Below are 25,076 nucleotides of genomic sequence, written 5' to 3' on the forward strand. Positions count from 1 at the left end.
TGAACATATTGAATATATTGAATATATTATACCTATACTTATACATCTTATTCATAATAAATACATCATTTCACAAATTAAAACATCCTCATTGTCTATTTTTGAAAACTTTGAAGAGTTGGTTTCTCAATCAAAACATCACATTTTAGACTTCTCGCAGAGCTCGTATATTATATAAATATTTTACAAATCATATTATTCACATTCAGCTCTATGCAAAACCCAGGAAAATCCCCAAATTCCTTATCATACATCTGTTCTGAGACCATGATCCCATGGCCGTTGCACTGAACAACTGTTTTAACCCCTTGAATGCTCATGACGAGCTGAGCTCGTCATGAGCCACGACGCACCGGTGCTCATGATGAGCTCAGCTCGTCATGAGTCGTGGAACGCTCGCATGCGGGGATAACTCCCCTGATGTGCTGAGCGTTCCACAGGAACGGGTGTGGCCGTAACGAGCTGAGCTCGTCATGAGCACAGGAGCACCGTGCCACATGACGAGCTCAGCTCGTCATGAGCATGTGAGCGCTGTGCGTGCCCCCCTTTCCCCACAGAGCAGCGGGGAAATATCCCCTGCATCGAAGGGGTTAACACAATATCCAAAGCAGGATTGTTACGATGATACACTGTAAAAACCTCATTGGTGCTGTCCCAATCATAATACAGGTACATTGCGTGTGGACTCGCACATGTTCAATAGGATTTTAAGTCTATATTTCTGTACTGATCACTAAAAAAAAGAAAAATATGAAAAATGAATACCTTATGCACAATTTTTCCCTCTCATGTATGTTTTCTCTACATGTAGACCTCTTTTACTTGTTTCTGTTAATGTTTCCTTGCAGTGCCTCTGTACATGTTCATTCACTACATATGTTATTTCTTGAAAATGTATATCAGTTTGGCCATTTTTTAATTTTAATTGCTCGTTTTTCAGGTTTCTAAATTTCGGAAAAATTAGGTATATCAACACCTACTTTTGATTTGGTACTATTAGTTTACGTGGAGTTCTTCAATACTTATTAAGCATCTTCAACATATTTTTTCTTGGTGGTCTATTTAAATTTATTCTGAAAAACGATCTGTCACGTGTTAGAGTCTCAAAAAGAATTCCACTGCCATGGCTCAAACTTAATTGAGATATTCATCTACATTACTCATCTGTCAGAAAGTAGTATGTGAATCAGATGTACTATTGCTTAAGCTTGTTTCACCTTCACTTAAACTTCATAGTTGGCCCATGATATGGGATTCAAGAAAAATGATTTATAACTGATGTTTAGTCCAATCTTTACATTTTTATATCTATCAATCAATCATTGCATGTTGGGTACTTGTTCAGATTATTCTAAACAATACTTGATGCTGCCTATTTTCTAGGTCCTAAAAACAGGGATAAACCATCTCGTAAAAATAGTGCACTCAGCAGCAGGAGGACAGAAATGTGTCACTGGTTGGTAGCATCCATTTTGTGCTGTCCGGGTTGAGAAGGCTGACACCGGGTAGACCGGTGACCCCAAGAAGCTCACTTCAGAAGGGTGGAATCATACCTCCCACACCAGTTACAGGTGTGGAGTTATGATTCCAAGGTGTATGATACCAAACACAATATGTTTCAAAGCAGCCGTTTTCAGGATAGCATTTACCGCAAGGTTATAATGCACCTCTACCTATATGTCTGGCTGCATCACGGACAACCCGGGAGGATGGTCTCCGTAGGCTGCAGAGGAGCTCTATTAATGCAGGGCACCCTCTCATGCAAAACCCAGCACCCTGCCTTCAGGATTGATAAGGCCTGCCATAGGGGTGACTGATTTAAGTGCAGTAATATATAGAGATATAGTGAATCTACATCTAAAGTAAGTGGTGCAAGCACCAGCTTACACAGATTGCAGTAGCAGACCTCTCATGGGTTGCATAATACATGCTTCAGCCAATGGGAGTCCTCTGGGGTACCTATGTCCTTTGTACATGGGTACCATATACTTGGGACTGATAAGGGTACCCTAGTATCCAATCTGGGGTGTACCAAAATACATGTGTTGCAATTTAAATGAGAAAGCAGAAAGACTGGGGACCTGATTAGCAGAATCCCAGTCAGACTAGTCAAAAACAGTGAGACATTAAGCAAAAAGTAAGGGTAACCATAAGAAGCAGATCCTACGTTCCTACACTTAAAAGCTTAGAGCACCAACCAGGGGTATCTGGTTGCAGTAGACCGAGTAGATCCAAAGTTTAGGCTGACACCGATGCAGCATGGGTCAGAAACAGAGATCAGCCTTGGCCCATTGAAAAGAACCTTAGATGCGTCATCATACAATTCGAGATGAGAGAGGCAACAAACCAATGCATCATCGTCAAAGTTCTGGATTAGAGGGCGATGCATAGGCGTGAGCCACGCAAAGTCAGAGATGCATTGGAAACTGGAGACAATGCGTCGCACAGTCGGCGATGTGATGTCCGTAGTCCACTCAACAGCAGCGATGCATCAGCATCCAGGGAGATGCGCTGGTTCTGATCAACGCAACAGTGAAACATAGTTGTTGCATTGATTCTGGCAGTTGCAGCACATTATTCCAACTTCCAAGGGCCCAAGAGAGGTTTGGCACAACTTGGCAGGACAAGACTTGTAGCAAGCAAAGTCAATGTGCTGTTGCAGGTTGATGAAAAGTATGTGATATCCCTGAGACTTTGAACAAGGGGCAAGCCAGCATGCCCTTGGAGTCACTCTGGATTCAAGTGAGATGATTCCAGTCCTTCCTCAGCAGGGCAGAGGGTAGCGAGCAGCAGGGAATCACAGCAGAAAAGCAGAAAAACAGTTCTTCCATAGCAGCAGTCTAGCAGAGTGGTAGTCCGTATAACTGCACAACAGTCCTTCCTTCTGGCAAAGTTCTTCACAGGTCCAGTAATGTCTGATTTTGTGGGGTCAGAGACCCATTGCTTATATCCAAGTTGTACCTTTGAAATGGGGGTGACTTCAAAGAAGGACTTTCAAGTGCACAGATGTCCTTCGTCCCAGCTCTGGCTTCAGACTGACTTCAGCGGGTATGTAGCCCTTTGTGTGGGAACAGGACACATCCTATTCAGTCGTGCTAACTCATTTCTCCCATCCTGCACAGGATGAGGATGTGGATAGTCACTATGTCACACCTAATCTCCCTTTGTTCGTGGCTGTCAATAGAGGGAATTCATAAAATCTAGTTGTCACCCACCCCAGACGTGCTTTGGAGGCAGGCTACAGAAACACAGTACTAAGGGCTGACAAATGCCATCTTTCTAAAAGCAAAAATAATTATTGATGGACTGCTGAACAATGTCAACCATTCAACCCCTTACAGAGATTAAATGCATAACTGCTTTGCTCACTATGCCATTCCATGTTGATCTCAGCTAAAAGTGGCATTTTTGAAATAGTAATAAAAAATTAAACTTTACCACTAGAGATAATTTTACATTAGTATTCCAGTGCTATGAAACATGATAGATCTACTCCTACTCAATCAGAATTGAAAGCTTATACGTTTACTAAGGGATTCCCCATGTTAACCTATGAGAGCTTTGAATTTCAAGTTTAACCCAATGCCAAATATTCTTTGTGAAAGATACATTTTCAATCAAGAATGCCAGCAAGTTAGTAAAATCATTGATGAATTTGTGGTGAGACTCAACACACTCAAAAAACACTTTTAATGATGAAGAAGCTATGTGTCTCAGAGTTATTGATGGATACTTGTCAGATTCATTCAGATGACGAATGCTGAGAGAAACAAAGGGCCATATGTATGTAATTGCCAAATACTGATTCCTAAATACTGAATTCCAGATGTAGCTAATAATTGGGTAAGAAATACTGAATTGTTAATATTCCTTATTACCGAATTGGGAATCACCAACCCAATCATTCCTATGGGCTTGGAGGCCCATAGGAATGAATGTGAAGGCATTCTGTATTACCGATTCGGTATTACCGAATTGGTAATACCCGGAGGAATTTCAAGGGTGCCAGGGTGTCCAAAGGACACCCTGTTTCACCCCTGAAATGTGCATGTGTGCACAGTTGGTGCACATTCATGCCCTAAGGGCATGGATGTTGAGAAGTGTGGCTCACTGGTTAGAGCAGGCAGACCCTGAAGCAGAGGTCAGACCCGGGACCTGGGTTCGATTCACGACGCGGCAGGGTGTTGAGCTCAAATGTCCACGGACTCGATAATTCTCGCTTCGGTGCCTGACCTAATCATGGGTTCACACTCTGCAACTCTGGGCATTAAGCTTGCTTAATCTCCACAACGGCCCCCCCGCGGCAGGATGCCTGGCTTTCACCTTGGGGATGCCCTGTAGGGGCTATCTCACAGGGAAAAACCAGGACGGGTTCCCAAGGCAAGCGCGGAGATACCCCTTTGAGGGTCGATTCTGGCGCTATATAAGAAATGTAATAATAATAATAATAATGTGTGCCACATGGCACACTTCAAAAGGCAAAAAAGTACTTTTTGAAAGGAAACGCTATTTACCACCAACTAGGAGTTGGGAATAAATAGCGATTCCTTAAGGCTGAGGTGCACTGTTTTAAGTGCTACCTACATTGCATTTAAGGAATCGGTATTACTGATTCCTTAAATGCAAGGCCATAAGGAATCGGTATTAAGGAATCATCATTACGGTGCTTTCTGAAAAGGCTGCGACCGTCGGTCAGAGCCTTTCCAACACCATTGTAATGTGTCCTTCGGATTCCTTTTTGCCCGCCTAATTACAATGGAGGCAGTCAGATTGGAATCCGACCGGTCATTCTGACTGGCGTCTGACCAGCCTGTCCACCAGTCGAAATGCTGTCACTAATCCCAAGGATGGCTGTTTCCATTCTTGAGATACGTCGGATTTGGGCAGGCTTTCCTAGCCAGCCTTTCTGACAAAGAAAGGCTGTCAGGAACTCGACTTTGGGGTCCCCAGTAGGGCCCCATGGGTGCAATGCTTCCGGTTGGTGACCAAGGGGGCATCTATGCTGCACCACTGTGCACCACTGTGGAAGGCACCTTGAGGTACTTTCCACTGGGTGTAGGGATGAACTGCACCTCTAATTTTCCAATGGAAGCATGCTTTATCCCATTGAAAAATAAAGGATTGTGACCGAACAGTGTGCAGCTATATCCTAAATGGTCAGTTGGGACCACTGACCGGGTGTCAGTCGGTCCTTTCATGAGACAATGATGGGCAGAGGACACTCCACCCAACATCGTAATGAGGCCCAATGAGTGGCTTTCATGGCCTCATAGATATGGAGTAAGACAAGGCCGCGCAAATTGCTGGACTACCTTTCTGTGAGCTTGGAGGGCATTCCAAGGGGCAATGGGTTTTCCCATGCAACACCCATGGATTTTAACACTTCCCCAGATTTGCGAGAGCATGTAAACTTGTCACAGCACCAAAACCTTATGCCTCCTGAGGAGAGGCCATAATAATCAGAAGTATCTTTATTTATATTTGTTATTTCCTCTATCTATGTGTGCTGTATTCCTACAAGCCATTTCTATGCATTCTGCAACACACATAGAAATAGGGAAACAGCTTGTAGGATTGTTTCTGGGTTTAAAGCGGCCCCTTCCTGCACATAAACAATCCTGCCAACAGCACAGGAACCCTTGCACCATGGTGCAAGGATGCCTGCGTTATCGCTAAGCAGCTGAAATTGTGCCAGTGCAGGGTAAAGGACAGGAATGCACTGTATTGTGTAACTATGGTGTATGGTGAATTACTACCCTTTCACTTTGGTGTACGGCAGCGCAGCAAGGTGACTTTTTGTGTGTCATCAGCGGCCGAACGTCTTTTAATATATTATACAGCCAGTCAGGAAAGCAATCAATTATAATAATGACATATTTGTTTTCAGAGTTACACAAGTATGTCATTTACTCGCTGAAGCTGGTTCGACTTTGAATGTAGACCGTGTGAGTCCCATAAGACAAAGCAAAACTCATCCATTTCTTTTCTGATGGGGTAACACATCTGATCCTGCTAAAGTACAAGCACTGTCAAAGGCTGATCCCTCCACAAGCTGTTTCCATGGTGCCATCGTTTCTTGGCACGGCCAATTACTGTTACAGATACATTCAAGACTTTGCCACTGTAAGTACTCCAATGAGAGATTTGCCGAAAAATCATTTTCCATTTCACTGCTCACCTAAAGTGAGAAAAGTTTTAAGAAAATCAAAGAAGCCATTGATTATGCTACTTAAAAGGCATACTTCAATCTGAATCTTCATACAGAGGTTTTTGGTTACGGTAGCCTAGTCTGGTTGGGCGCTATCTTTGCACACCACAGTCTACACCCAAATGCTCAAAGGCATATTGTAAAAAACAACAAAAGAGGGAATAGGCCATTCATTAGTCAGCAAGGATAGGCCACTGAAGCTACAAAACACCAAACTAAAATCCAATCCTGCCCCTAAAACTCCACATGTCAACCCAAAATGCATGCCCTCATACAATTATTTGGCTAATCAGCATGGCAGAATGTGATTGAGGATGCCCATTAGGGAGGAACTTTTATGAAAGGACTGATTGAAGACTTAACGTTTCCTCATTGGCACCATCATTCAGAACTGTTTCATTCATTCGTTGTTGTATGTTGGTTTGTCATGATTTGCCTATGTATTGTGCCCTATTAGGGTTCAAAAGGAATCAAAGACCTGTCACCTATGCAGCTGCCTAGGTAGATATAGCCAGCCTAGATAGATAGAGATAGATGCATAGTTAGGTAGATAGATAGATAGATAGATAGATAGATAGATAGATAGATAGATAGATAGATTGATAGATAGATGGATAGATGGATAGATGGATAGATGGATAGATGGATATTTGATTTTGTCAAAGAAAACCATAAAATTACAAATACATATATACATATTGTAAAAACATAGATGTCATGCTAAAAATACCATCACCGATTATAATTACAGTTTCATATCTATTTCGTAGGAATCAGGATAAAAAGAAACATGCATTGGGCGTGGGTAAAAGTTGGAAAAACAGTGGTGCTCATCTCACTTGCATAAAATTCATAGGTAGCAGGAGAGTGCAAATGTATTTGTGATGTAGTATGCAGAACTTAAGGCAGGTCGAAGTAATCGGCATGGTGTCAAAAAGAGAAAGAGATACATTATCACAAATTCATACTGGTAATTTTGAATCTTTGAACCAGCCACCATTTGCAAACATGAGTTGAGAATACATATTTCAGGGAATATTTTTGTAGCTTTCACCCAGCGCTGCATGAAAGAGCAGGAATGCGCCTTATTTTACATAATGCAGCGCATTCTGTTGCTTGTGCCCTTTTGGCTGACTAGCAGCAATGCCGGCATCCTTGCACCTTTACGTAGTAAGCAGGATTGTATTTGTGAAGGACGGGACACCTTCCTGCACAAAGACAATGCCCTGAGGCATTTTCCTCTTTCTATGTGTGCTTCAGCATGCAGCACACATAGAAAGAGGAAGTAACAAGCAGAAATAAAGACATGTCTCCACTGTACGGCTCATCTGGGCAGACATAGCATTTTGATGCATTCCCTGATTTACCACTGCTGGTAAATCTTGGAATTGCAAAAATCCATTGGAGGTGCATGGGTTCCCCCATGCAACACACAATCCATTTGTGGTGCATGGGTACCCCCATGCAACGCCCACAGAGCGCCTCCCTTAGGAAAAGTAATGCAATGCAGTCATTTTCACTTTGTTGAGTTACTTATTTTTTGCTGAATTCTTTTTATTGAAGCGTTTTGCCAATATGACATGATATGGCAGGATAATGAAAACATTATAAGTACATCAGGATTAATAGTAGGTAAAATTAACTCAGCAATCTGTCAATAAGTCCGCTGAAAGGCTCGGAACAGGCAGAAGGTCTACGGACCACTGCTAGAAGAGTGATCGATGCCAGAATAGTGCTGACCACCTGCTGTTGTTGAGTTCCCACTAATCAGTAGAATCTGTGCATTTGTTAGACAACATAAACTTTAGGTGAGGTGATTAGACTGATTCTGGGCACCACCGCAGGATATCTTGGCCTAGAGATTAACTAACTCATTGCCACCACCAGCCCCCTAACCTGAACATGAAGTTCATGGTTTCTGGAAACCACTGAGCATTGCAACTCTGACCCACTAGGAATCGTGGCAACAGAACTAGAACCTTTTCGCTCAGTCACTCATGCTTATATGTTCTCAAAGAAATATACAGAGAATACACAGTGGGACATTTTCAATATATTTATTGAACCAATGTTATTCTTATATAAAATATATGTGATGCGATAATCAGTAGACAGAAGCAGATGAAAGGGATTACAAGCACCATTAGAGTAAATAGCAGATACAATTTCACCATGGTGCTAAGTCAGTGCATATATGCAGGTATGTATTACAAGGTAGTACCTAGGTGTAGTTCTACTATGCAAACCCTATTCTGTGTATGTCTAGAGTATATGTAGGTGTAGAGCCACGTATCCTCCTAAGTGATGATCCAATCTGTTACCTGGAGAAGAGAATTTAGGTCCCAATCCTGGTCACAAACTGGACAGCCCTCACGGAGCTGTCAGACCACTGTATGGGGAAGTCTCAGCATGCAGGGACCCTCGGTGTCAGCTGAAGTGCCTCCTCTGTTAATCTTCTGAGAAGCTATTATTAATAATATAAAGCATCCTTGCGATGTACGTATAGATTAGCAAGTTATGTATATGTAGCTAGCCTTGTAGCCCCGTGGATAAAGATAGAACGACATTTGTACATTGTGTAAAAAACGTGTACTTGGTGCTCGAGGTATAACCATAATGTTATGCGAATTTGTTAAGTGAAGGTTGAAGGTGCACTCGTAGCAAAGGTAAACACGTAAGCAGTAGTTCCAAAATTACTTCTTTTATTAAGTCAATCCTTAGAAACCGGCACACAGCCAACACGTTTCGTTCCCAGTAGTGCCGAAAGGGAACTTCATCAGGGCTCTTAAATGTATAACCAATCAGGAAAGGTAAGTTAGAAGCTTGAACAGGTGACGTTCTAAAGGGCACAGTATACCTGGAACAAAGTAGGTAAGGATCTCTCAAATATACACCCTATCAGCGATGAAGAGTTATATGCTTGAACAAAGGGCACAATTCGCCTGGGTCAAAGTAGATAAGTATCTTACGTCATTGAAGAGTGTCTCTAAAGCGGTCTTAAAGACAGTATGTGCAAGGCACCACTTGTATGTCAATAGGTCCTAACTGGTACTCTCCAAGGATTTGTTATGCGAAGCCAGAAGTGCAAACAAAACTTGTTTCAAAGAAACTAATCCCACATTGTCACTCACGCGAATATGTGCAAAAGGTCACATCAATAACGTTATTTTGCAGAAAAGAGGACAATGTAAGAAAATGTGCAGTTATGTTACAAGGGCCTAACTCAGGCCTATAACATAAGTACAAATCTTAATCCACCCCTCATCAGTAGCTTTACCACAAAAACCAGCTTAGCATCTTTAATACACTACAGGAACTGTACACCTCAATCCCTGCAATGCAGGGCAAGGGCTCCTGCGTTGGCGCTAGGCAGCAAAATTGAGTGCCAGGGCTATGGGAAATGCAGGGGTGCAACAGATTCTTCTAAATATGGCACTTCCACGTGTTTAGAAACAGTAGGAGCGCGGCGTTAGCAATCTTGGGTTACCACTATGCGCCAACCGTTTCCTTGTAAATATGTCCCATGGTGTCTCTTATGGAACAGCCTTCAGGAAATGAAGATGAGAGTGACCATCCCTTGGGTGAGCCAGAACTATGCTCCTTGTAATGTTTCTGGGGTGCACAGCCAGAATATCGAGTTTTTATTATCGATTTACAAAAATATTGAGTTGAAAATATTGTGATACAGGAATATCGACAGAAAGAATATTGTGGTTCAGAATATCAACTTTGAGGTAGGAAATATTTTTTTTAAGATATGCAAGTCAGTAATATCATTTGTACAAATATCGTTGTTTATAATTTCGATTTTTAGGTCGAGCCTAAACAGCGCATGCACTGCCGCTAGACCTATAGGAGACAATAATTGGAGTATAATCCCGCCTGCCTCCCGCTTTGCATTGGCTCACTCCTCCGTTGCTCAGCTTTCCTTAGCCATTTTTGGCTCGCGCTCCCCAGATGTCACTTCTGTTTATTGCAGGCAGCACCGACCTAGCACAGTTTAGTTTCGCTGCTGAGCCATATGTTTTCATTAAGGGACTACTTCATTGTTTTTTTTAAAGCACAATGGCTCCTGGTTCACGCATAGCGGCCGGCGCCTTTGTTTTGTTTAATCTATTTTTTATATATATACTTATTTTTGCAGCGCACGCCGCTTTAAGAATAGCGTCCACACGCCTTGCTTTTGTTCGGCTTTTAATACACGCACACTAGTATCTCGCTCTTTCTGGGTCAGCCAACGCTGCCTCACAACCCCCCTCCATGCCTATTCCACAACAACAAGTTTGAAGCACAGGATGTAGTGTGCGTGGCTCTGAGCAAGCCCCTCTAAAATGGTATCCACTGGTTAGAGGCTCCTGGAGATAATGGCGCGCTAGTAAAGAGACGCTAATCACAAACCCAGCGAAACCCAATGCTGCTTGGCGCAGCTCCGGCGAGGCAGTAATGGGACGGTGAGCCCAGACAGGCTGCGGGAGCTTGCAGGGCTTGCTTTGAGAGCCCCCGGTTAACACTGCAGGTAAAAGCTTGCATTTTAGGAGCAGTTGCATTCTTTTGTGAGCTGAAGGAGGCAGAGTGTGCCTTCACACTGTGCTTTGTAGATCCCTCTTTGCTTTGAAAGGAGCAGGGTGAAGGGACACCGTATTATAGTTTGGGAAAGCTACATGTAAATTGTGTTTATTTAACGATTACTACCCCTGACAAGGCGTTTGTGCACGTGGGCATGTGAAGTCTCAGTAGGATTTTGCTTTTAGCCCGTTACCCATAGTATAGCATGAATTGAACAAGTCTTGGGCAACTGATCTTCTCTAGAGTGCAGCTGTTTTAAATAGATGTTAGCACTTAGAAACAGGATTGCCGTTTGCGGCGCCATATAAAAACATTACTGCTTTTTGCAACAAAAAAACCTTGACTTCTAAACCAGTGGAAAGATTAAATGTTCTCCTTTTATATGCAGCATAGCCATTCCAAGCCCCGTCACAAGTTTTAAAAGGTGGAGACTTTTGTCCCACTTTCTTGCCTAGTGCTTCGCCGCTTTTAGATCCATGTTGAAAGCCAGCCATTGTGAATGTTTGCACTGTGTCATGGTTAACACGTGTGCATATCCAGACATGTTGTTGGCATTTTTCACTCTGCTTGTAAAGAACATCTGTCGAACAGTGTGGGGAGTGTAACTTCCACCTCGCCATGCTGTGGAAACAGGTACGTTTCGAACTTCCACCGCGCTGCACGTTTTCACCCCTATCCACTCCGCATTTGAGCAGTGGAAATGCCCGGTTACTCACCGGTAATATCCATTACTCCGAGTCCTGGTCTCCCCGTCCCATTCCTTACAAGTGAGCAGCTAGTCTGCTCCACAGAAACCTAGTACCTAGCAGAACTTTTTGCCCCTCCCCCAGTATGGCGTCACCATCATGTGACAATAAAGGGGGAGGAGCGGCAGAGAAACTTCCTGAGAATACCAAAGAAAAAAATCAAGAAACGAAACAATCACCTCAAAACCAAAAAGAGGGAGGGAGGGAAGGGCTCAGGAATCGGACGGGGAGACCAGGACTCGGAGTAATGGATATTACCGGTGAGTAACCGGGCATTACCTCCTCATCCTGTCTCCCTGTCCCATTCCTTACAAGTGAGCCCATACCCAAGCACACGGTGATTGTAAGAAAAAAACAGACCAAATGGTGCGAGAAAAACAGGCCCATTTTAATCAACATAAAACAGTACATATCACAAACCATGTACCACAGAAAAGATACGAGCCCCCAAAGGCAGCAGGGGCCGCCATCCCCAACTTAAGACGAGAATGGGAAACAAAAGCATGGGGAGAATCCCATGTGGTAGCAATACAAATGTCCCCCAAAGAGGCCACCTCGAACATGGCACAAGAGGACGAAACGCCCCGATTCGACCGACCCTGAACAGAAGAAGGCAGAGGACAGTGGGCAGAATCGGAAGCAGAAACCACAGCGCCCCTGACCCAACGAGACAAGGTGGACAAAGAAGGCGGAAGCCCCAGCCCCGAGAGGCCATAGGTGACAAACAGGGAATCAACCTTACAGAAATCAGCCGTACGCCCCAAGTGGATTCAGAGAGCCCTCAGCACATCCAACGAATGGAGGAGCACCTCTCAGGAGAGGCAGGAGCCGGAAAAAACACAGGGAGAACAACATCCTCCTGACAGTGAAAAGAAGAGAACACCATAGGAAGAAAGAACTGACCCAGGCGGAGAATGACCGTGTCAGCGCAAAAAAGGGGGAGAAGCCATCAGAGCCCCAAACACACCAACCCTCCGCCCAGAAGTAATGTTCACCAGGAAATAACCTTAGCAAAAATGAATTTCAGGGCCATGGAGTCAAAAGGCTCGAAAGGAGGACCCGTCAAAGCCCGCAGAACCAAGGGAAGATACCAAGGAGGCACAGGAGAACGAGAGACAGGAAACTCCTTCAAAGGCAAGCCACCAACGGGGATACAGAGGAAACAGAGGAACCCTGAAAAGCAAGAATGGCAGCCCAGTGCGCCTGCAGGGAAGAAACCGCAAGCCCCAGGACGAAACCATCCCTCAAGAAGTCCAACACCCACACGGCCTCAAAGGAGGCAGAAGAGAGACCCCTCCCAGGAAAAATACCTCTAGTGACGGGCATACAACTTCAAGGCGGAAGGACGCTGAGAAAGCTGGAGACATTGGGCAACCTCCACCGAGCAACGCAGACCCAGCAAACTCAACCCCTCAAGTGCCAAACCCCCAGCCGGAGGTGCCGCAGGGAGGCAATCCCGAGAAGAGGAGCCGCAGGAGGGAGGGAGACAGGGGAAACTTCCAACGAGGGCAAACAGAAAGGGTCAGCAGAAGGGGAAACCAAGACTGCTGAGACCACTCCGAACCACCAGGATAACCTCCACCCGATCCAACCGAATCTTCCGGAGGGCCCTCAGAATTAAGGCAAACGGAGGGAAGGCAAACAGCAGACCCTCCGACCACGGTATCGAGAAAGCATTGGTGGAACGACTCTGCAAAACAGAGGAAGAATGGCGGAATACTCTGAGGCAAAAAAGATCCTGCCAAGGAACGCGGAATTGGAGGACAATCAGATCGAACAGAACCGGGGACAGACCCAGGGACACCGAGGAGGGGAACACCCAGCTCAAAGAAGCCGCAGGCCCAATCTCCTACCCCGGAAGATAGACCGCTGTCAGAGATAAGAGACACGACTCGGCCCAAAAGCCGCACCTATGGGAGAGGAGAAACAGAGCATGACACATGCCCCCATGGTGATACACAGAAGCACGAACCACCAGATCTATGGTCTGCACCGAGACGGCCCGTCCCCAAAGGAGAGGAGCGAACCAAAGAAGAGCAAACCAAACCTCCCTCAACTCCTTCCAAGCCGAGGACTCGAGGGACTCGAAACGGGACCACCGACCCGAGTCTAGGAGGCACCCAGAACGGCACCCCACCCCAAAGAACAGGCATCCGTGGACAACACGACCACAGCCAGAGGAGGAAGGAGGACGAACCCCGGGAAAAATACTGAGGGGACAACCACCACTGGAGATCTGCCCGAATCCCCGGAGTGACAGGGATCAGAGTCTCATAGTCCAAGGAGGCAGGAACCCAGCGCAACAGGACATGACGCAACAGGGGGTACAGACATAGCCTGGCCCAAGGAAGGAGATGCAAAGTGGACGTCAACACCCCGACACCGCAACCAGAGACGGGCAGACACCCAGGAAAGAAAGTCAACTGCCGTCCCTGGGAGAGGAATACCATGCCCAGGTTCAAGAGGAAGAGAGCCCCCAGGAACCATAGGGACTGGGAGGGCACCAGGGAGAACTTCCGGGGGCTGATGAAGCCAGTCAACCAGAAAGGGAAACACATGCAGCCCCCTGGAATGAAGAATACCCACCAGAGGGGTCAAGAGCTTGGTGAAAACCCCAAAGCATACCACCTGGGGACACTCACACAGCATTGGGAGGACTCGAACCCTGGACCATGAGGGCGGGCATCATCAAAGGTACAAGACGCACCAACGAGCCAACGCACCTCGGTTGCAGAAATGCAACCATCAGATCCAGGGCTGCCAGGAAGCCACCCGGAAGCACCAGAGGCAGGAAGGACAGCAGAAACACCATCCGTGATGGACAACGGAGAACAAAGTGATAGACCCGCTTCAGATCCAAAACAGGACGCCGAACCAAAGAATCCTTCCCGTAGACCAGAAAAAGGACCGAACAGCAGCCCCCACAACAGCCACCTCCTCCAACAGAAGCTGTACACCCGCCAGCAACGCCTTCCGACGCATAGGAAGATGGGGCAGGGGAGCCAGAATGAAACCCGGAGGGGGAGGAGAGGAAAAAAACAACTGGCAACCCTCCGACACAGACCGAACCGCCCAGGCATCCGGAACAGACAACCGCTGGGACAGGAAGGACTGGAAACGACCACCAACATGCATAGGCAGAAAGCCAACGGGAAGAGGAGGAAGTTGTAGCAGCAACACCGGTAGGGGAACAGGATCAGGCACCGTCAGGGTCCCCGGGCCACGACCCCAGCCACAAAAAGGGCCGCAAATTACCCCGAGCAGGAGGCCCAAAGGCACGGCGGCAGGCAAACCCATGTCCCCGAGAAGAAGGGCATACAGGATCCACAAGCACGCGGTACCACAAGCACGTCCACGGGAACCCACAAAGGGCAACCCAAGCAGGACTGACCACTGAGAAGACCCAGCCTACCACGAAGGCAACCAGGTGGGACGCCATGCAGTAACCAAAGCAGCATAAGCAGCGTAGTGGCACACAGAGGGACAACAACCAGTGTACCTGCAACACCAGGAGGGCCAAGAGAGAGGAGGTATTCATACCATCCCGCAAAAGAAAAACCAGGGCCCGGACCATGACAGAAGAACAGGCCCATGCCCCGTCAAAAAAACGGAAGCAGCAGAGGAACGCCACACCCCACCAACAGCCAGCCGAGCCCGGAAGGCAGCAGCAACCTCCACACGAATAAGCAGGCGCAAGGATGCAAAGAGGTGCATGCAGAGAGCACCGTCACACTGCCTGCAGAGCAGCAGGCAAACAAGGCGCAGTACTGTACATCGCGAGAGATGACTGTGCACTGAGAGAACCATGAGAGGCCGCAGGTGAAGAGGCATCCAGCACCATGGCAGCAATGCAAGAGAGGAGGACACAAAGCAGCCACAGAGGACGGGACCCAAGAAAAAGAGACCCGCCCGGAAAGGCATGAAGTCCTGAGGCCCTGTCTCCATGCGGGAAACAGGGGGGATGCTGAAAAAGCGTCCGGCTGCCCAAAAACATCCCCAGGGAGCTGAGCACCCAGCAAGAAACACGGCAAAAAACACCGCCCGCTAAACAGGGCGCATCGGGAACGGCATCGAGAGGAACGGCCGCTAGAGCAGGCCGAGGAGGCACAAAAACACAAGACGCTGCAATCAGGATTTAAACCTGCGCAGGGAAACACAAACGGATTCCAAGCACAACGCCTCAACCATATGTAATAGCAACAAATGAGGCCAAAACTGGTGGGTCACAGATAGAACCTTTACATACTACATGTGAGCTTCACAACTGCAGTCTTCATGTGAAGCATTGTGATGTATAGCAACTATCTGTGCTCTTTCCAGAATAGAACTCATGAACATGGGTACCAAGCACCACTAGATCACTTAACAGATCACTCCAGTGCCCAAAAGCAAGCAGCAGCCAAAAAAGGAGGCACAGCCAGCCGCTAGAGCAGACCGAGCAAGTGACAGGCCCCTCCCCCCCACAAACATACAAGAAGACGGAGCCACAAAGAGCAGGGATCGAACCTCCGGTAGTCACGCAAGCAATAAAAAGGAAAAAAGGCGGCCGCTAAAGCAGGCCGCCACAATAACAACAAAAAAGAGATAAACTTACCCCCAAACAGCTCCTGCTAGGACATCAGTAGACTGCGAACGCAGAAAAAAAAGAACAGGAAGTTTCTCTGCCGCTCCTTCCCCTTTATTGTCACATGATGGAGACGCCATACTGGGGGAGGGGCAAAAAGCTCTGCTAGGTACTAGGTTTCTGTGGAGCAGACTAGCTCCTCACTTGTAAGGAATGGGACGGGGAGACAGGACGATGAGGTAATGGGTAAGAAGCTGTTATTTGTTTTGTTTGTTTCATGAGCAGCAGGATCATATTTCTGGACAAGGGACTTTGAGGAGAGCTTAAGACCAGTCTGGGGGATATTTCGGGCAATCCAGACAGGGAACTCTTTATCATACTTTACGTGGCACTAGAAGCAAACACAAATGTTAAAATGTCACTTGTAGCGCTTTGCACAGCGCTGTCTTGCCCCTTCACTTGCAAGTGGTTAGGAGTGAATGGTGTGCTTGCTCTGTACGAAAAAATGTGCGCACATTTTTTAGGCGCTTTGACACAGAAAGCGTCGGTAATTACTAACAAACATTTGCAATGCAATAGGTCTCACATTTGCAAGAGTTTGAGGTATTGCAATTGTAAATTACAATGCTTTTTATTTATCTGTTTTAAAAACATTCAGGCAGTGTGTAACTGTGCACTTTGTATATATAGTCTTTGCTTACAAGTCGCAAATCCGGCAGTAACTGCGCCTCTTACTGCCAGCCTTGCTGTTCGTAAGCAAGGACTATAAGTACAAAGTGCGTGTACGCACTGCTTGCACAGTTTCAAAACACATACGAGTCATTGACATTTACAATGCCAATAGCTCAAACTCAAATGTGAGACCTATTGCATTGCAAAATGCCTATTTATTTAAGGGTGGAACAAACATTAATGATGACTTGGACAGTTTATTTAATTTACCCTAAGATAGCAAGATCTGTTCACGTGTACAGACACTACAGCACTTGTGTTAACATGGAGTGTAACCCAGTGTACAAAAGCAAAAAGGGGGCAACAATATTAAAACGTTTCAACCCAGTACCACCTCCTCTACTAATAACAGTCAAGAAACTGGTGGCTTCATTACAGGAAGGTTCTAACAATGAGCCCCTAATGTTCCTGAAAAGCTCTCTCCATTTAATGGAGTCGGAGGCACAGATGTGCAGCGGATGTTTCACCCATGCAGTACCCAGACCACGCCCAGTGTCAGGACCACTAGTCCTCCATCCAACCCATCTCCTGCTGTCATCACTACATGCCAGCCTCTGCTCCCTGAACCTCAGTCACATCTTTTGGTGCTGTAGCCAAGCCTCATCGCCCAATCCTGAAAATGAGCTCTCCTCGCCACCTGCCATTTCACATGCACTTTATTGCACATACCTCATTCCCCCAAGCACCTCAGACACCCCGCACACTCAACACACATGCCCACAGAGCAAACACCACTACACCACACCCATCCCTGTGCTGCATACCCTTTATCACTCGCTCTCTAACTAAACATTAGACAGTTAAATTTGGGATCTCCGACATGTCCGCTAAGTGGACTTGCTCTTCCTGACCGAAATATGTCTGACTCTATCTTCAGCATACCCATCCAGCACCATCACAGAAACATCATCATCAAATCATCACATCAAAATTGAAAAAGATCTCAGAGGCATCCTGGTGTGCCAAACTCTGACACCACTATCCTGTATATACCAACCTCCCCAAATCCATATCAAACTTCAATGTCTGAAGCTCCACCTGCACAAATACCATGGCTCCTCTTAAAGCCAACAAAGCCATGCCAACGAGACAACAATCAAGCTGGAACAGAGAAGAGCACAGGCTCAGAAAACACCACAGCAGGGAACTTGAACACAGAAAGAGACAAAATCAGAATGACACCATAAAGAGCATATACAAATCTGCCCTCAGATTCTGCCATCAGAAAATCAGAGCCACCATTAGCTCTACACTTACCAGCCACATCAAAAGTGGCACCAACAGCGCCATGGATATCTTTGCCATAGTGAAAGACTTCACCCCTCCAGCAGCAATCTTCACCAGCGTAACAACCGCTCCCAGTGCCCCAGCACCCAACTATCCCTATTCTTGAGCAGCAAGATCACCAGCATCTATGAAAGCTTTGAGCCCCAACCATACCCTCCCACCATACATCACTCTTGCCCATCTCCATCAACACCAAAAAGCCCACCTTTACAACCTGGCCCATCTTCCTCCCTCAGGGCAATGACTATCCACTCCATACACTCCGGAGTACCCGTGTTCCCTTGCACTTTTCACATCTTCATCAAAGGACTGGAACCCATCAGTGCAGCCTTCACCCATATCCTGAATGACTCAATCATCACAGCCACCTACCTGGATGACTGACAACATGCCAGAGCACTCCCCAAACCTCAAGAAATTCTCAGCAGACTCAAAGACGACAGCCAGTTACAGGCCTGTCTCCCTCATTTCCTTCCTCAGAAAAGTCATGGAAAAGATGATTAATAGACGCCTATATACCCACTTCACTGACAACCACCTCCTCTACACCTTTCAGTCTGGGTTCAGGTCCAACCACATTTCATAGACCACCCTCATCGCTGCCACAGATGACATCTGGATGATCAAGGGCAGTAGTAACACTGCAACAGCCCTCCTACCAGATTTTTCTGCATCTTTCAACACCATCTCTCTTCCCACCTTATCCAATGGCATCACAAAGCTGACATAAAGGTTCTGCACCTCACTGGCTTTTTTCCTTCCTGATGGGATGTACCAAGTTAGTTAGCCTGGGCCCCTTCACCTCAGACACTGTCAATCTCATCTATGAAGTTCCACAAGGATCCTCGCTTAGCCCTACACTCTCCAATGCCTATATGACCCCACTGGCCAGCATCATCTGTGCCAGGAATCAACCTCATATCCTATGATAATACCCAGCTCACACTCTCCATGCCTAAGATGCCAAACACTCAGACCAATTTCTCTGACTGCATGATCAAAGTCATCAGATGTATGAAAATCAACGGCTATAAGCTCAACAGAGGTAAAACAGTAGTAATATTTGTCAAAGACTCCTTGCTGTGGGAGTCTATCTGGTGGCCTGCAGAAATCAGGCAAACACCACTCCAGGCAAACCACGAGAAGAACTTCAGAATAGTAATTGACAATCAATTCACCATTACTGGTCAAGCAAACACAGTTTCCGTGTTCTGGGTCCACACACTCAAGATGCTTAAGAAGGCCTTCAAATGGCTCATCGTCATCACTCACAAAATCATCACCAAAGCACTCATCAACAGCAAGCTGGATTGTGGCAACATACTCTAAGATGGAGTCGACACGCAAATGATCAGAAATCTTTAAACCATACAACTCCTCCTCAAGCATCCATCATGCACTCACATCAAACCGCATCTCAAAGAGCTCAACTTGATCCCAATCCATAAATGAGCACTCTAGAAATGCCTCACGCACACATACACAGCATTATACCATTTTGGCTTCAAGTACCTCGCAAACACATTAAGTTTCACAAACCTACCAGATACCTCCACTGTAAATGTAAATGTATAGGCATTTATATAGCGCACTACTTACCCGTAGGGTCCCAAGGCGCTTCAACCGCTGCGAAACCCTTCCTGGCTTCCCTGAGAGATGGTCCCTTAATGGGTATCTCCAGGGTGAGACCAGGCATCCCCGGCGGTCTGGTGGGGCCGTTAGTGAAGATGAGGCAAGCTAATGCCCAGAGTTGCCGAGTGTGATCGCTGATCAGAGTGGGCACCGAGGCGAGAGAATTATCGAGTCCGCTGACCCTGGTCCAGAAACCTGCCACGCCGGGAATCGAACCCTGGTCCCGGGCCGTCCTCTGCTCTCGGGTCTGCCGCCTCTAACCAGTGAGCCACACTACTTCACTCAGCTTGACCCCTACTTGCACACAACCTCCACACACGCAGAACCAGATCTGGTAGCCATTCCTTGTCATTCCTTTCTCCTAAAGCCTTTACCAACCTGCTTCTGCACATCAGCACCGCCTCCTCAGTTTTTGAATTCTGCAAGAAAATAAAGGCTTGTCTCTTCCACCAACCCTGACCTTGGCTCAGCCCTTGCTTCTCATGCTTCAGCTCAAGGATATCCTACTGGGTGATTTGTCTGCTATACACATACAGATAACATAGCTTTACAATAGTAATGAAACCAAGCTAGTACTGTTATGCACTAAACACTTATCTGGCCCTCTTTATGGTGGCCTTCTGTGTAGAGATCAACCCTGATAACCATCACCTTCAGATCTATGCCCCGATGGATCCCAACTTTCGCCAAATAAAATGGACATTTTGGAAGATCGTGAGCGGTCTAGTGTTTGCAAATAAGAACATGTTGGTGGTAGCACTCCACTATGCACTGGCTTAAGAGACCCAATCAGGACAAGCACTGGCAGGATGGAGTCCCTGGGTGAGCTGATTTAGGTGCAGTGGCCAAGGACGGCCTTGACGAAGTAAGTGGCAGGGGATTCCTCATTTGTAAGCATATTTCGCTGCAATGCAGTCAGGCAGTGAGAAACCAGGCCAACCGGTAAAGCAATGCATCGTGAAATCTTCCCATATTGCTTTGAACATGTCTATTGGCGACCACAACTCTTCCTGTTTGCAGGGCGTGACTACGGTGTCAACAATGTATTTGTTATATAATGTATATGACTCACTGAAGGATTCTGCACAAGAACAATGTATGTGAATCACTGAAGGATCGGCACAAGAACAATGTATGTGAATCACTGAATGATCGGCACAAGAACAATGTATGTGAATCACTGAAGGATCGGCACAAGAACAATGTATGTGAATCACTGAATGATCGGCACAAGAACAATGTATGTGAATCACTGAAGGATCAGCACATGAACAATGTATATGAATCACTGAAGGATCAGCACATGAACAATGTATATGAATCACTGAAGGATTGGCTCAACAACAATATATGTGAATCACTGAAGAATCGGTAGAAGAACATTTTATATGTGAATTACTGAAGGATCGGTTGAAGAACAATGCATGTGGATCACTGAAGGAGCAGCACAAGAACAATATATGTACATCATGGAAAGTCAAGCACTGAAGATCAAAAGTTGATATATCTCAAAGATCAATAGGTTGTGTGTTTTGAAGATCAATAATTGATATGTCTTAGGGATCAATAGGTTGTGTGTTTTGAAGATCAATAGTTGATATGTCTTGAAGATCAATAGGTGGAGTGTCTTGTAGATCAATAGGTGGTGTGTCTCGAAGATCAATAGTAGATATATCTTGAAGACCAATAGGCTGTGCGTCTTGAAGATCCATAAGTGGTCTCTCTTGAAGACCAATAGGTGATGTGTCTTGAAGATCAATAGGTGGTGTGTCTTGAAATCAGTAGTTGATGTATCTTGAAGCTCACTAGTCTATATATCGTAAAACTCAATAAGTGGTGTGTCCTGAAGACCCATAGTGGATATGTATTGAAGGGTCGCAGGGAAGGTGATGCGCCATTCCTTACGCTCAGGAGAGTGGATGCGTCGGTTCCTTACTGTGGCGCAGGGATGCTGATGCTCGCTTCCTCATTGTGTGGGGAGTAGGCTCATCAGTTTCTTACTGCAATCCAATGCGATGACGCTTCCGGTGCAATGCGACAAAATGGCACCTTGTTTACGATGCATCAATGTAGATGACTCGGTGATCTTCTGAGCCACGACAGGCCCTGTGATCGGCTTCTCCAGTGATGCAATGGAGACCTCTGTGGCGACGGCACACTTCTGCAGTGATACGAAGAGCTTCATTGATGCGATGGCGACAGCAGCCATGGCTGCATGCTTCCTCTGCGATGTGACTGCAACTGCTGCGGTGGTGACAAACCACTTCCTTGTTGAGTCACGCTTCCAGCTCCTAACGATGCACAGTCTTTTGCAGACAGAATCCCCAGCAAGGGTATTCAAGGGGGGAGCTGGTGGTGAAGTCTTGTATCCTTGAGACTTCAGCAGGAGGCAAGCACAGTTCAAGGACTTGGAGATTCTTCTTCAAGATGATGAAAGTTTCAATAAAAGTCTTTCCCCTTTCCTTGGCAATAAAGAAACCACTGCAGGCCAACCTCAGAAAATAGCACTCTAGCACACGGGCAGTTCAACTCCTTCCGCTTCTTTGGTTATTCTCCTTGGCAAAGGTCCTTCTTGATTCCCAGAAGTGATCTAAATTTCTGGGGTCTGGGACACAATATTTATACCAGTAAATGCTTTGTCCTCTGAAGGCAGAGGGTGCCTGTACCCAGCCATAAACAGTTCTGTGCAGCTTCCTGGCAGGAGGTGGAGACAGCATTGTTGAAAGCAGACCTGGCCCAGGTAGCTGAAAGGAAATCTCCTCCGCCTACTCTCTATTATATGAAGGCTGGGGGCACTGAAAGGATATCTCCGCCCCCCACTCTCTATGCAGCCAAGGTCCTATTCAGCTCAGCCCTGACTCATCGGACTGCTTGAGCCCAAGCCCTCCTGTCACTCACAAACCAGACATGCAATACACAACCTAGCAGAGGCAGGCTGGATGGTTAGGCAAGAAAATACCAACTTTCTAAAAGCTGTATTTTCAAAGACAGAATGTTAAAACCAACTTCATTAAAATATGTGTTTTATCATTCTGAGTTCAGGTATACTAAATTTGTTTTTCTACCATGTTCCCTGGGTCAGTTGCAATAGTGAAAAACAAAATTGGCTGTAATTCACTATCAGGACATGCCACACACATCAGGGCGTGTCCTACCTCTTACATACAATGCACCCTGCCCTTGGGCCTATCTTAGGGGTGACTAATATGTAGAAAAGGGATGGTTTAGGGACTGGCAAGTGGGTGCACTTACAAAATCAACATGACAGTGCTAGACTTCACACAGGTTCTGAAATGGCAGACCTGAGACACACTTTACAAGCTGCTTCTGTGGGTGGCACAACCAGTGCTGCAAGCCCGCCAGCAGCATTTGATTTACAGGTCCTGGGCACACATGGTGCACTGTACTAGAGTCTGACAATTAAACCAAATAAGCCAATCATGGAGTCACTAATCTATACCATCAATTTAACATAGGGAGCACTTGCACTGTGGCACTGAATGGCAGTGACACAGTGCCCAAAGCATCTAAACCAGCAAAACATATCAAAACCAGAGGAGGCAATCTGTAAAAAATGGAAGGGAGACTCACACCAATGGTACCAGGTCTAACAAAGATCAGTAATTAGTGTGTCTTGAAGATCAAGAGGTGGGGTGTCTTGAAGAACAATAGGTGGTATGTTCATGACATTGTGTCATATTCTGAGGGAGAAAGCTACAGTGACATCGACAATGTTGATGTGCCAATCTTGAGATCAAGGAGTGGTATCCTCTGAAGATGATGTAATGCGTACAACCCTTGATCACAGTGATTAGCATTGGCAAAGACACAGCTTTCACCTGGCACTGGGTGCAAAAGATACTAACAGGGGTCTGCATGCTGGAGCATGAAAGCAGTACTCAAAGGGTAACAATCAGTGTGCTCCCAATCAGGAGTTGTCTACATTACCTCATGAAACACGTATCCAAGTAAGTATCGCATCCTTCACTCTTTTTGATTCAAATTCATATAAAGGTGCAGGGACAAAAATGTAACAACTCTGATCCTCGTGCTCAATATTGTAAGACTATTCTTGCATTAATAAGGCAGACACACACTCTTCAATTGATTCCCCCCCCCGAGGGAATAGCAAGCTACTTTTCCAAATTAGTGAAGCTGTAGCTGTACATTAGCATGAAGAAGCTCAGCATGACTCCTGCCTGACTGTTAAGAAACCAGGATTAGACTGAGCCGACCTGAATAATTTCAGACCTATCTCCAATCTCCCTTTCCTTGCCAAAAACCCTAGAAAAATGCATTCTCCGTCAACTGAACAAACATATTGACAACATTAATTTGCGTGACCACCACCAATCAGGCTTTAGAGAAGGCTACAGCACCGAAACTGCAATCCTCAACATCATGGACAACATTGTTAGCTCCCTCGACTCAGGCCACTGCTGTCTCCTCATCCTTCTAGACTTGTCAGCTGCCTTTGACACTGTGGACCATAGTCTTCTCATCAAAGCTCTCAAAGAGCGGGTAGGTGCAGACAAAGTGGTCCTCCAATGGTTCTCCTTCTTTTTCCAAAACCGCTCCCAAAGAGTAAAAATCAAATCCTTTGCCTCTGAACTCCTCCCCGTAAACAGAGGTGTCCCTCAATGCTCCATTCTCTCCCCTCAACTGTTCAACAAATATATGGAACCCCTCACCTCCATTCTAAAAAAGCGAACATCCCTTTTCATCTATAAGCAGATGACACACAGATCGACTTGGAAACCTCCTCCTTTAACGACATTCTAAGACTCAACAATACTCTCAGAGAAGTCCAAGAATTTCTATCTACGACCCACCTCAAACTCAATCAGGGAAAAAACGCGATCCTCCTCATCTCCAACAAGGTAGAAAACCCGCGAATCATTGAATGGTTGAAAGCTATTGGTGCCCTCAAAGGAAATCTCACCCTGGCAACCTCGGTCAAATCACTCGGAATAACCCTTGACCACAAACTATCCATGACCAATCACATCAAGAACTCCGCCAAGAGCGCCTTCGTCAATCTGAAGCTCCTCAACAAAATCAAACCTCACATCCCTCCTACTGACCTCAAACAAGCCACCCAATCCCTGGAGTTGTCCAGACTGGACTATGGGAACTCAATCCTCTCCGGTACAGCTCGCTCCCACCTAGCCCCTCTCAAACCACCCTCAATGCAGCAGCCAGAATGGTCACCGGAATCAAGAAATTTTATCATATATCTCCCGCACTCAGAGATCTAAAATGGCTCCCAGTCGAAATGCGAGCGAGCTTCAGAACTGCCTGCCTCACACACAAAGCCCTGCACACAGGGAACCCGGAATTC

The 25,076-nt window shown here is 46.1% G+C and overlaps 1 protein-coding gene across 3 annotated transcripts in view; it reads left to right on the top strand.

Moving 5' to 3' along the window:
* Positions 1-25,076, top strand: part of LOC144828309 (GTPase IMAP family member 4-like) — a 136,483-nt gene that overhangs the window by 65,093 nt on the left and 46,314 nt on the right. The gene's annotated exons all lie outside the window — the stretch shown is intronic.

This window comes from Lissotriton helveticus, chromosome 4_1 (genome assembly GCF_964261635.1).
Source record: "Lissotriton helveticus chromosome 4_1, aLisHel1.1, whole genome shotgun sequence".
Classification (NCBI taxonomy): domain Eukaryota; kingdom Metazoa; phylum Chordata; class Amphibia; order Caudata; family Salamandridae; genus Lissotriton; species Lissotriton helveticus.